General features: G+C 39.9%; 1 long non-coding RNA gene across 2 annotated transcripts; it reads right to left on the bottom strand.

The window, feature by feature from the left end:
- Window positions 1-999: 999 nt before the first annotated feature.
- LOC145421524 (uncharacterized) lies at window positions 1,000-4,737 on the bottom strand. 2 transcript variants are annotated; one of them, XR_013902911.1, is made up of 4 exons: window positions 4,122-4,737; window positions 3,427-3,523; window positions 2,492-2,626; window positions 1,000-1,673 (listed from the first exon to the last, which is right to left on the bottom strand). It is a non-coding gene; the product is annotated as an uncharacterized LOC145421524 (long non-coding RNA). The 2 variants fall into 2 exon arrangements; XR_013902910.1 differs by lacking the exon at window positions 4,122-4,737 and adding an exon at window positions 3,691-4,100.
- Between the last annotated feature and the right edge of the window lie 6,013 nt (window positions 4,738-10,750).

The following is a 10,750-nucleotide window of genomic DNA, read 5'->3' as shown; positions in this document are numbered from 1 at the left end:
AGCCAAACAACAGTAATCCTAAACAATGCTGCAGTTTAGTTTTTTGTCTTCATTTATGTTCACGCTGATAGCAGAACTATACGTTTCAGTTTTCAAGAAATCCCACGGTCAGTGTGTCATCTTTTGATGGAACACAGCACGCTAACTTCCTGCTAACTTCTAACTCTGTTAAACTTCATAAATCATGCATCTTCTTCCATAAGACACAAGCAGTGAAAGAGAATTTGAAAAAAATGTGAGTACAAATGGGAATTACAGCTGCTGGAATTTTAGCTAGCAACACATTGTACGACAAACTGCACACAAACAGTTTGTGTGTTTGCTGATGTTTGTTGAGCTAATAGAAATGTTGAATTTAAAAACTTTGGGCGGAACTAATGGTACTCCCTTTATGCTTTGGCAGCGCTAACTGGATGCTGAAATACCATGACCGTAACTTACGGACAACTACACTGTTCTGGTAATCGTTTACTAAAACTGATTTTTTTCTTTGATTTTTATGCATAATATCTTTACTTAAATGAGTAAATACACTGAAGTAAAGAGTATTTATGAAGGGGTTATATATAAAAAAATGTTTTTTACTCTACTCATTGTACCGGATTACAATCAATCCTCTCCTTTTTTGGAAACTTAAACTGTGCTTATAGAACTGTGATGTTATATTTCTTACAATTTCTGGTGCTCTCTTGACCAGATCTCTCTTAAAAAAAAAAACACATTTTTAATGTCAATGAGATTTTTTACCCAGTTACATAAATTACACAGAAGAGTCATTTTGCCAACAATTGATTGCAGCTTCTACTTGGTGATGGGAATCTTACGTCTGGCTTAAAATGACTTGATATCAGTCATGAGAGATATGTTTGACCTAGGGTTGCCACTTTTATAACTACCAAATAAGGGACACTCTGGTATGGCAGAAGCACAATGCACAGACAGCTGGGCATAGTGTAAATATAAATGCATGTTCATATTCTTATAATAAAAATGCAGTACAATGTTGGTTTCAGTTTAATCAATACCTCATCTAAAGCAATATACAAAGCTGCAGTAAATGATGACAGAAATCACATGGGCAGTTCCTTCGACAAATAAGGAAAAAAAATAAAAAAATATTCAAATACAAGCGCTCGTCTGTTACAATTGCGGCCAAATCAGATTTGGTATTTGTAAGTGTGCCATCTGTGGCATTGCGGGCAATGGCAATATACAGGACATTTGAGGTAGAATAAGGGACGAACCAATTTTGCTCATTATATGGGATGTCCCGAATAAAACAGGACAACTGGAATCCCTAGTTTTATGTACTTTTGACTGATTTTAGGTCAAAAAGTCATTTTAACAGTTTAAATTCCCACTATCATTTTATTGCACATCAATGGCAGCATGGTGGTTAGCACTGTTGCCGCACAGCAAGAAGGTCCTGAGTTCAATTCCACCATCAGGCCGGGGTCTCTCTGTGTGGAGTTTGCATGTTCTCCCCGTGTTTGCGTGGGTTCCCTCCGGGTACTCCGGCTTCCTCCCACCGTCCAAAGACATGCAGTTTCAAATTGCCCAAAGGTGTGAATGTGTCTGTGTGTTGGCCCTGCGACAGACTGGTGACCTGTCCAGGGTGTACCCCGCCTCTCGCCCTATGACAGCTGGGATAGGCTCCAGTGCCCCCTGCGACCCTGAAAAGGACAACCAGAAGCAAATGGATGGATGGATACCAGAAATCAGTTGTATCAAGTTGTATTTGTTGTTATAAGTTTGTTTTTGGCGCGTTGCTTTAAAGACAGCTTTGCCATCATAAAAAATAAAAAGTTAAATAAGAATGGAAAAAATAAAGAAAATAAGAAACTCATGAAAACAAGTTTTTAATTAAAAAAAACTATAAAAAACAGTATGCAGTAAGATAAAGATAAAGCAGATCGGTCACTGGAGTGTTTTGTACAGATATATAAGAACACAGAAACATGCAGTGTAGTTTTTAAAATTGATGTCCTCTCCATGGTCTCCACCCCTAGAGGTCACAATACACCAGACATCTCCTTGACAACAGGCGAAAAGCAGCTCCATTCTCTCACATCATCACGTCAGCTCTCACATCATAATTTCTCATCTCTGCTGGCCGATGTTTGAATTCACGGCCTCCGCTTGTGATTTAAAGCTGCAGTTAAACTGGTGCGGGGCTCTGTGACTGATGAGACCACCAAAGGAAGAGGCTCTTTCCACACCTTGATGTTTACCTTTCCTGTCAGCTTGTTTCCACAAAAGCTGGGAGTGCCCTGACTGTTTGGGTCAGAGGGACTGCAGCTGGAGGGAGGGCTTCATTCTCACCTCAACACCTCCCACTTGGGTGGGGATGAAGGAGAGAGGGGACACCGAACAGCTGTAGCTACCTGTCTCTGCTTTTCACACCAACACATTCCTATTTTACAGCACAGTCAAATTACCATTCAATACACTTCAAAAAGCAACTCTAAAAGAACTGCAAATTTTCCCTTACATGGTCTATTTAGCAGCACGCCTGAGATGAGAGTTTTGTCCGATAATACATTGAGCTGAAGGTTTTCACATTTATGTAAAATGCTGAAAAGCTGCATGATCTATGGTGGTCCTGAGAGGTCAAACTCACTGTAACCTAGGAAAAAAACACACAATGGAAGTTAAATAAAACACAACGGATGTAAAAAATAAATAACAAAAACACAACAAAGGTGTATTCGGGGGGCACAATAATGTTGTAGAACAGCTTCTGAAGTGATAGGAACCAAAACATGCCAGAGATTGCAACAAGACCGACTCCCAAAGGGAAGGATTCATTGATTAGTCGATAACTGTTAGCTTGTCACTTCCACATGTGATATTTTCACGTTATTGTCTCCCCATGAACACTTTGGTTGTGTTTTGTGAGTTTTCATTCATTTTTTGTAATTGTGTTTTATTCAACTTCTGTTTTGTTTTGTGTGCTTTTGCAGCTTTTTTCTATTTGTTGGTGTTTTCTTAAGTTTGTTAAGTAGTGATTCATACATAGCACCATACAAATCAGTACTTTCAATTTGAATATTGGTTAGATCAATGGAAAAAAATAATCATTGAAACCATCCTGATCAGAATCCTTCATTAATCCAAGAGTGATCATAATATTAAATAATACAATATATTACAAAATAGCTCTAGCAAATACAAATACTTCTAATATATCCCAATACAGTATGATACACAAAACTGAATATTGACAAAGTTGAAATTGAGGTATTCTTTTTATCATACTGACTTTGCTGTTTTCTTTGTAAAGGATGTGCAGATATTACGGCTAACACACAATGAAACCTTGGAGACCAAAAACCAAGAGAAAAGCAAAGTGAAAACTGAACTACTGAACCTCGCACTAAATGATTTTTTTTATTTTCATCCATGCATCCATTCTCTTCTGCTTACCCAGTCCAGGGTCACAGGGGGGCTGGAGCCTGTCCCAGCTGCTATAGAATAAGAAAAGTGGGGTTCATCCTGGACAGGTCACCAGTCTGTTGCATAGCTGCGACACAGAGACAGATAACCATTGATACTATCATTAACACCTATGGGAATCACCGATTAACCTAACCAAACTAACTGCATGTCTTTGGACTGTGGGAATAAGCCAGCGTACCCGGAGAGAGCCCAGACATGGGGCATATGGTGGATTCAAACCCAGATACCTACCTTCCACATAACCTGACGTCCACCTCCTGAGAAATGTAACTACTCATCAGGTCAACGTTCAGGGTTAAGAGGGGCGTCCGGTCTAAATCGAAATCACTTCTAACCTTGTGCATGTCCTCATTCACTACATACTCAGAGGTCTTGCTCTTCTCCTCCTGCCTTCATCTTCATCCTTGGTCCCATGTATTCACTATCATTTCTCTGCATATGTGTAAACTATCGTCGTCTCGCCTCTTTAACTTTGTCTTCAAACACCTTGACCTGAGCTGTCTCTCTGACGATTAACTCCATGTCGATTCTGGTCACTGCAAATGAAAATCTTGCTTCAGATGTTTCAGGGGTGTTTTTTCAGCAGGACATAGTCTAGTGTTTGACAGTCAGAGCTCATACTCTTTCTTGGAAAGTAACTAAACAATACTGAATGTACTTACCACAAACCTAAAGATTCTACCTTCCTTTTTTCAGGTGGTTGACCAGGTATCTCCTGCTGCTCCGGAAACAAAGAGCTCAAGCCGGTTTGAATGTTGTGCTTCATCAGTCAGCAAACAATAGGTCAGGATGGAAAAACAGAAGAGGTGAAAGGAGGAGGGAAAGCATTCAGGAGACAAGCAGCAGGAGGTTCCTGGGGGATAAAAGCCGGGAGGGGGTGCTGGGTTGAGATGTCAGAATCCCTGTGAAGGTGCACTGCCCCACTCCTGATTAGACTGCTAATAGTTAACTATTGTAAAGGTGTTACACTATAACAAGTGATAATGTGTAGCAGTTAATGTTTAGAAATGCAAAACTTAAAATGCAAAATCATTTCGAGGGCATTCAGAGTCTTTTGTTTCAACACAGAACATTTCAAAAAATATCAAACGAAAACATAAAGAGCATCCATTGTATATTTGTGTTATAGTAAAAGTCCTCATTAACTGTGTGTCCCCTGCAGGCCCTCTCCCTGTTATCTCCCATCAGATATGCTTGCTTCCTCTATTCTATTCAAAATGAGTCACTTATTAGCGGTACATTGTTTTCCGCAGTGACCCTTCAACCCATTACTGATTTGAGAGCCAAGCTATTAAATCAAACAACTATGCTTTGAAATGCAAAAGCAATGACCGGAGCAGACATGCGCAAACACAGTCCTGTCAGCAGCAAAAGGACACTGTTTGGGGGGGTTTTCAGCTCTGATCAGCAGGTGAGTGAGATCAACTATTTTTGATATTTTGTTTCAGTAACTCTTACTTGTGGGTTTCAGTGAGGGGTTTTGCCCCGGGGCTGCCACTGAACAAGCTGTCGAGATCAAATGTGTGACCCTGGCTTTGTATACTTGAATATAGGTTCCTTTTTAATTACAGCTTTTCTTTTTTTGATCATCTTATTTCAAAACCTACCCTATCCTAGCGTATTTGTTACGGACACTATAACAAGGGGGTGTCAAACATAAGCAAAGACTCCCTACTGGACAGCATAAGTTTTGGACTCATAAGTGTATTTTCATAACTTTTACAGCGTTTTCTACTGAGAGACCTCCCCCATGGCTGTTGATACTATCTCAAAATCATTTATATATTAACAATTAAATGAAAAATTAAATGAAGGATAATCTGAGCAATGAGCTAACTGCCAAAAAGGGACATTTCAGTGGTCCGGTAGCATTTTGGAACACACTCATTTCTGTATAGCCAGTGAAAAAATGTTGTAATTAATGACATCCATGGATTTTAACAAAACTGTATCCATGTCTTCAGGCAGCATAGGTTCGTTCTCTGTGTGTTAGCTAGCATTATTAAAAACGGTGAAGAGATGAGACATGTTTCTTCTGCACTGTTAAGATTCACTATTGCATGTAATGTATGTCATGCTATACAGTCATGTGGTGTTAGCTTGTCCACTATTTTGAATGTGTGACCATCACTGTAACATAAAGTGAATAAGGCCTGTGTCACATAGGCCTATAGACATGACAGTAACCAGCTGGCAACCACCTGTTGCTAGGGGAAAACGTGTATTCCACAAAGTTAGCAAAAACATCCTCGTGATTGCTTTGGTTTGGCTAACATTGTGCTTTAAGCCTAGTTTAAATGAAAGTGATGCACTCAAAAAAAGGGTGATCAGCTCCTCTCTGAACTGCAGTGAAATTGTAAACAGGAACTGGAAATTGAGACCCTTTTCCTTCAAAGTAAAAGTTGGGGCTTTTCATACATGTTAGCTACAGCACAGGTTTTGCATTGAAGGCGAAGCTTCTTCATTTCTCGTTTGTTTTTGCACATTTTACTATCATTCAGCTAGTGGTTAGTGAATATTTGCAGGCTACCATGGCAATCTGCTAGCAACTTTGCTATCTGATCCAATATAGTGGGTTAACTCTTGAGAACTGTGCACTTGATGTCACATGAGAAACCTCAATATAGCAGCATTCAAGCAGCACGAGACCTTCCCAACTGCTAACTCAGGGACATCTTTGATTCTATTTTTATCCTTATGTGGAGCTTGCATTAAGTTCTGCGTCATGCTGGGGGCTCACTGTTTACTCCGTGGTTGACTTTGTGGGTGATTTACCCTTTAAATTTGTAGTGGTTCAATCCAGCGCTTATTTGGGCTCTGGTTCGACCGGTAGGCGAGTACCCTCCCCTTAAATACCAATTAGTCAGCCTGTTTATGTGTGAATGTGTGATTGGTTCATTTGATTTTGTTTTTCTGTAGTATACTTTTTAATTTAAACACTAACTGTTTTGTATTTTGTAATGGCCCAGATCAAGGCCACAAACCTAAGCGTGTTAGTCTGCTGATAAAGTTGTTCCCTAGTTTTCCATGAAAACAAGAAAAATATGGCACTTTTTTGCAATGAGAGGAAAACATTTAAAACATCTTCTCGGAGATGTGTCTCTTAGTTAGAAATTGAAATAGGGGCAAACAGAATCTCACCAAGTTAGACAGGTTTCAGGGTCATGTTTGACGTGAGGCTTTTGCTCTGATTAATCAGTGGTCTGTTGATATGCATGGATATTCATTTCTGTAAATTAAATAAGCTGATGTATTCCTCCGACCATCCCCGCTGTATTCCTTCCAACTGTTTTAACACCTGGGCTTTCTTTATCACCGCTGTGGACCTACCGCTGATTCTTCCTGCTGGGAGGGGTAAGTGAGGTGAATAAGTAAAGGTGGGGGGTCCCGAGGTTGGAAGCACTCAGCAGGAAGGAGGGCTGTGACTACTGCCTTGTTTGGCCAAACTCAGTCGAGGATAAGGCATCACCAAGAGATTTACACTACTCTGGTTAATCATGAACACTGGAGCACAAGTGCTTAATATATATTAGTGAAAAGAAAAATAACACCTTATTTTTCACAGGACACACTCACAAACACCAGGACAGAGATCTACTGTGGACTACAGGAGGTCACGTAAGGATTCAGGCCCTGGCCAACATGTGGTTCAAAGAAATCCTGCAAGAATCGTTTTTTCTTGAAAAGAGTAAAGATCCAGTGAGCAGCAGTTCTTTGGGCAAAAATGCTGATGTCAATGTCTACCATAGACTGTATATAACAGATGGAGGCACAGCAGCACTAACCCATTTTTGAACATTTTGAAGCCTCAGTGTTGTTGCTGCCCATGATATTGTTCTTGGAAGCCAGATGTTACTATATTTGGACAAAAAAGCTACCAGTATTCATACAATGCAAAGGCACAGATAGCTAATCATGCTTTATATTATGTGTTAAATATCCTGTTATTTTGTTTCTAATATTGTAGCGTTCTCTTGCTTTGTATTATATGGCAAACACAGTTACAGCTAGACTGAAAGCATGTGTGGACTTGCTTGCATCTTACTTTTCAAAATAATGGCGCACACATACTCAGCCGTCTCGAGGCGCTCACTGTTCACATCTCCAAAGATGCACTATTATATTGCTTATTGTTGATATATCTTTTGCAAGGAAATATTTTTATAACTACTCTTTTTTTTGACAAATGCCCATTCACTGCTCCTTCTTCGATATGTTTATCCATGTGAATTAACATTTTAGAAATGCATACTCGCTCATTAAACGGAGAACCAGAGTATGATGTGAAGTAAATGTCAGTGAAGGAAAGTGCAAAAGGTTGATTGGGAAGTTAAATTGGATATTGAGCTGACTGAGCTGTGTGCATCTCGGTCAGTGTGTCAGGATTATTGGATGATAGCCGTGCCTGTCTAATAAGAGCTAGCAAATACAGGACAATTGGGTTACAAATGAGCAACAATTCTACCTCAGGGTGAAAGATAATTACAATCAATACTAACCTTACGCTAAAGTCCTGTATCGTCTGACCTTGAGCCTGACGTATATGCAATGGGGTTTTTTTTCACAGTTGAATTAATGGTATTGATGTAGTTAATTATTTCCATATTAAAAGTGAAATTTCCCTTCACACTGGTGTCAAGGGCAAGATAGTGAAAATAGGTACGATTTGTATGATAAGAAAGTTGCTAAAAGGCGAAACTGTTGCTTGGTTTTCAGGCAGTGTTTGTATGTGTGTGTTTTTGCCGGGGGTGGGGGTGGAATTATGAGGTGAAAGGACACATGTTGACAAATCATATGGCCATCAGTCTGGGCCGGCACACTCCATGCCAAAGTCAATCGTCCCATTAATCATAAGAGGCAGGCACCCTCACCGAGTGCCGCACACTGCCTCGTTTATTCCTGCTGACCTGTTCGCACAGCAGACATTTTGTTTCGGGCTCGGAGATTTGTAATTGGCAGAGGCCACACAGCGCAGACCTTAACACGGGCCACTTTGGAGCCTCTCAGCCACCCGTCAACATCAACCTCGCACAGGCTCGGCCCTGACAACACACGCACTGTTTTAATGCTTGAAAGATCCTGTGTTAGGTACCGAGAACACAAATATGGCTTGACACCTGGAATGAGACTTGATGCAGCACGATCCACGGAACATCTCCTGCACCAGTGTAGCATTAAAAATACACAAATCATCGCCATGGTGGAGCACTGATACCCTCAGCATCACCCCACCACCAAAATAGGGTTTCTTCTGCATTAACAGTCAGACCACCACATGATTAAACCTGCACAACTTCAGGTTCATTAAAAAAAACAAGACAGACTTTTGTAATATTACTAAAAAGCACTCAATGACGCAACAGAAAGTTTACAACCGTGCTACAAATCAAACCAGATTTCTGACTTGCTGACAAAGAAATGAGCACACGAGAATTCCCAAAAGTCTCATTAACCAAATTCCTTGACACAACTTTCTTTGGGCTTCATTTGTGAAAGTGATGTGGTAGAAGATGATGCTGGTTGGATTAAACCAAAACAAGTCTTAATATAATACTGACGTTGTCTTCAATAAATGATGATGATGAAAAGTTAGCTACACATTTGGCAGAGACAAAGAAACATTATCAGTCATGTAGTTATGTGTTTCTTGTAATTTCAGTCCAGTTTTTTTCCCGTTTAGCTTCTGTTTGGGTGAAAACGTTCTTTTTAGCCTTTAAATCCCACCCCACTAGCTGTTAATTTTGCATGTTTGCCATTTAATTTTGTTTGAACTTTACATAGCTGTAAATGTCAATGAGAGCTGTGACTCTCAGCAAAATCAGTAAAGGTTCTAAACTAAAACGGCCCAGGTGAGTATTCCTGAAATGACATAAAAGGGATCCCACTTTACATGAGCAAACTATTTCATTTCAGGAAATGTCAAGTAGCATGAGGCATAAACCCACCATACATTGTAAGGCAGTACAATGTATTGCTTTAGAAATTTGATGCTCCCTATTAATCATCCCCCAAATTATCTATTCAGTCATTTTTTAGCCAGAAATGAAGAAGATTCAACTTCAAGGTAAATTCAGTGAATGCTCACGTCAGGCTGTCAGTTCAGTCAGGCGTTGCTTGTACTAAGTGGTCTTTGGCATTTGTGCCTTGACTCAAAGGCCACATCAATTGTTATCAGCTGTTATTGTTATAATATTGTTGACTGAGAGCAAACAGTCCTTTAGTAAAGAGCAAATAACCTCTGCAGTGTAAGAGGGCCAAACGCTGGAGGCGTCTTGTTTGGGAGGCACTGTGTTGAAGACTTTTTTTACCCAGTTTTCAGACGGGTTTTGTGTTTAACTTTAGCATTACACTATACCGCATATAACCTAAACTATAGTTTGGGTTCAAGTGCACCTTTTCACACCTTTAACCCTGTGAATGAAAAATGACTCTAACCAGGATGTTTAAACAACATGCCAAGGACTACTTTACAGGAGCCATATGTTATGTTAGTGACAGACCCGTTTCACGTTGTCTAAACCCTACCTCAAAACAGAAACCTCCATTAAAACTTCATAATATTATATTCACAGCATTTAAATGAGGTAAATGCATGTGCAAGTACATCACATTGGCCAAAATTTCAACCTTCAGACTGCATTAAATATTTGGCTTCTTACAGTATTTGGCTAAATGATGTCATAGAGAAGACATATTCATTTAATCCCACCGTTTTAACCCCCTATTACATGAACCAAATTAAACACATTGTGTGTAGGGGGAGTCTAAGGGGTAAATACATGCACTTATTTTGCAGGGAAAAATTGGGGATTAAATGGGTTAATAAAGCAGTCTCACTCCACACCATGAAAACCTTCTGTTTGTAAAGGACAACTAGTCAGAAATTGTTAAAAGCATTAAAACATGTTTGCGTTCCTCAATCTTGGCTCCTCTACCAGGAAACACTGTGAGAGACTGTGGTCCATACTGACATACTTTATTGGATGGAGATCTTCTGACTGTGGTAAATGGTAAAAGGGTGAATGGACTTCCATATTTTTCTCTCTAACTGAGCACTCATTTTTACTATAAACTTAATTCACCTGGTCACACACAATTTTACACAAGCACCTTGTCTAACATTGCAGACACATTCACACGCCATTGGATGCATCAGGGAAACTTATTCTGTAGTATCTTGCCCAAGGATACTTCCACATGCAGCCCTAGCTGGGTGTCGAACCTCCTCTACCTCCAGAGCCGGAGGAACCCAGAGTCATTTGAGTACAGTGAGCTCATTGTCATGTTCCAG

The sequence above is a fragment of the Astatotilapia calliptera genome, chromosome 17, assembly GCF_964374335.1.
Source record: "Astatotilapia calliptera chromosome 17, fAstCal68.1, whole genome shotgun sequence".
Taxonomy (NCBI): Eukaryota; Metazoa; Chordata; class Actinopteri; order Cichliformes; family Cichlidae; genus Astatotilapia; species Astatotilapia calliptera.
Note: the sequence above shows the minus strand (reverse complement) of the source record. Positions and strands in the feature narration are given on the sequence as shown.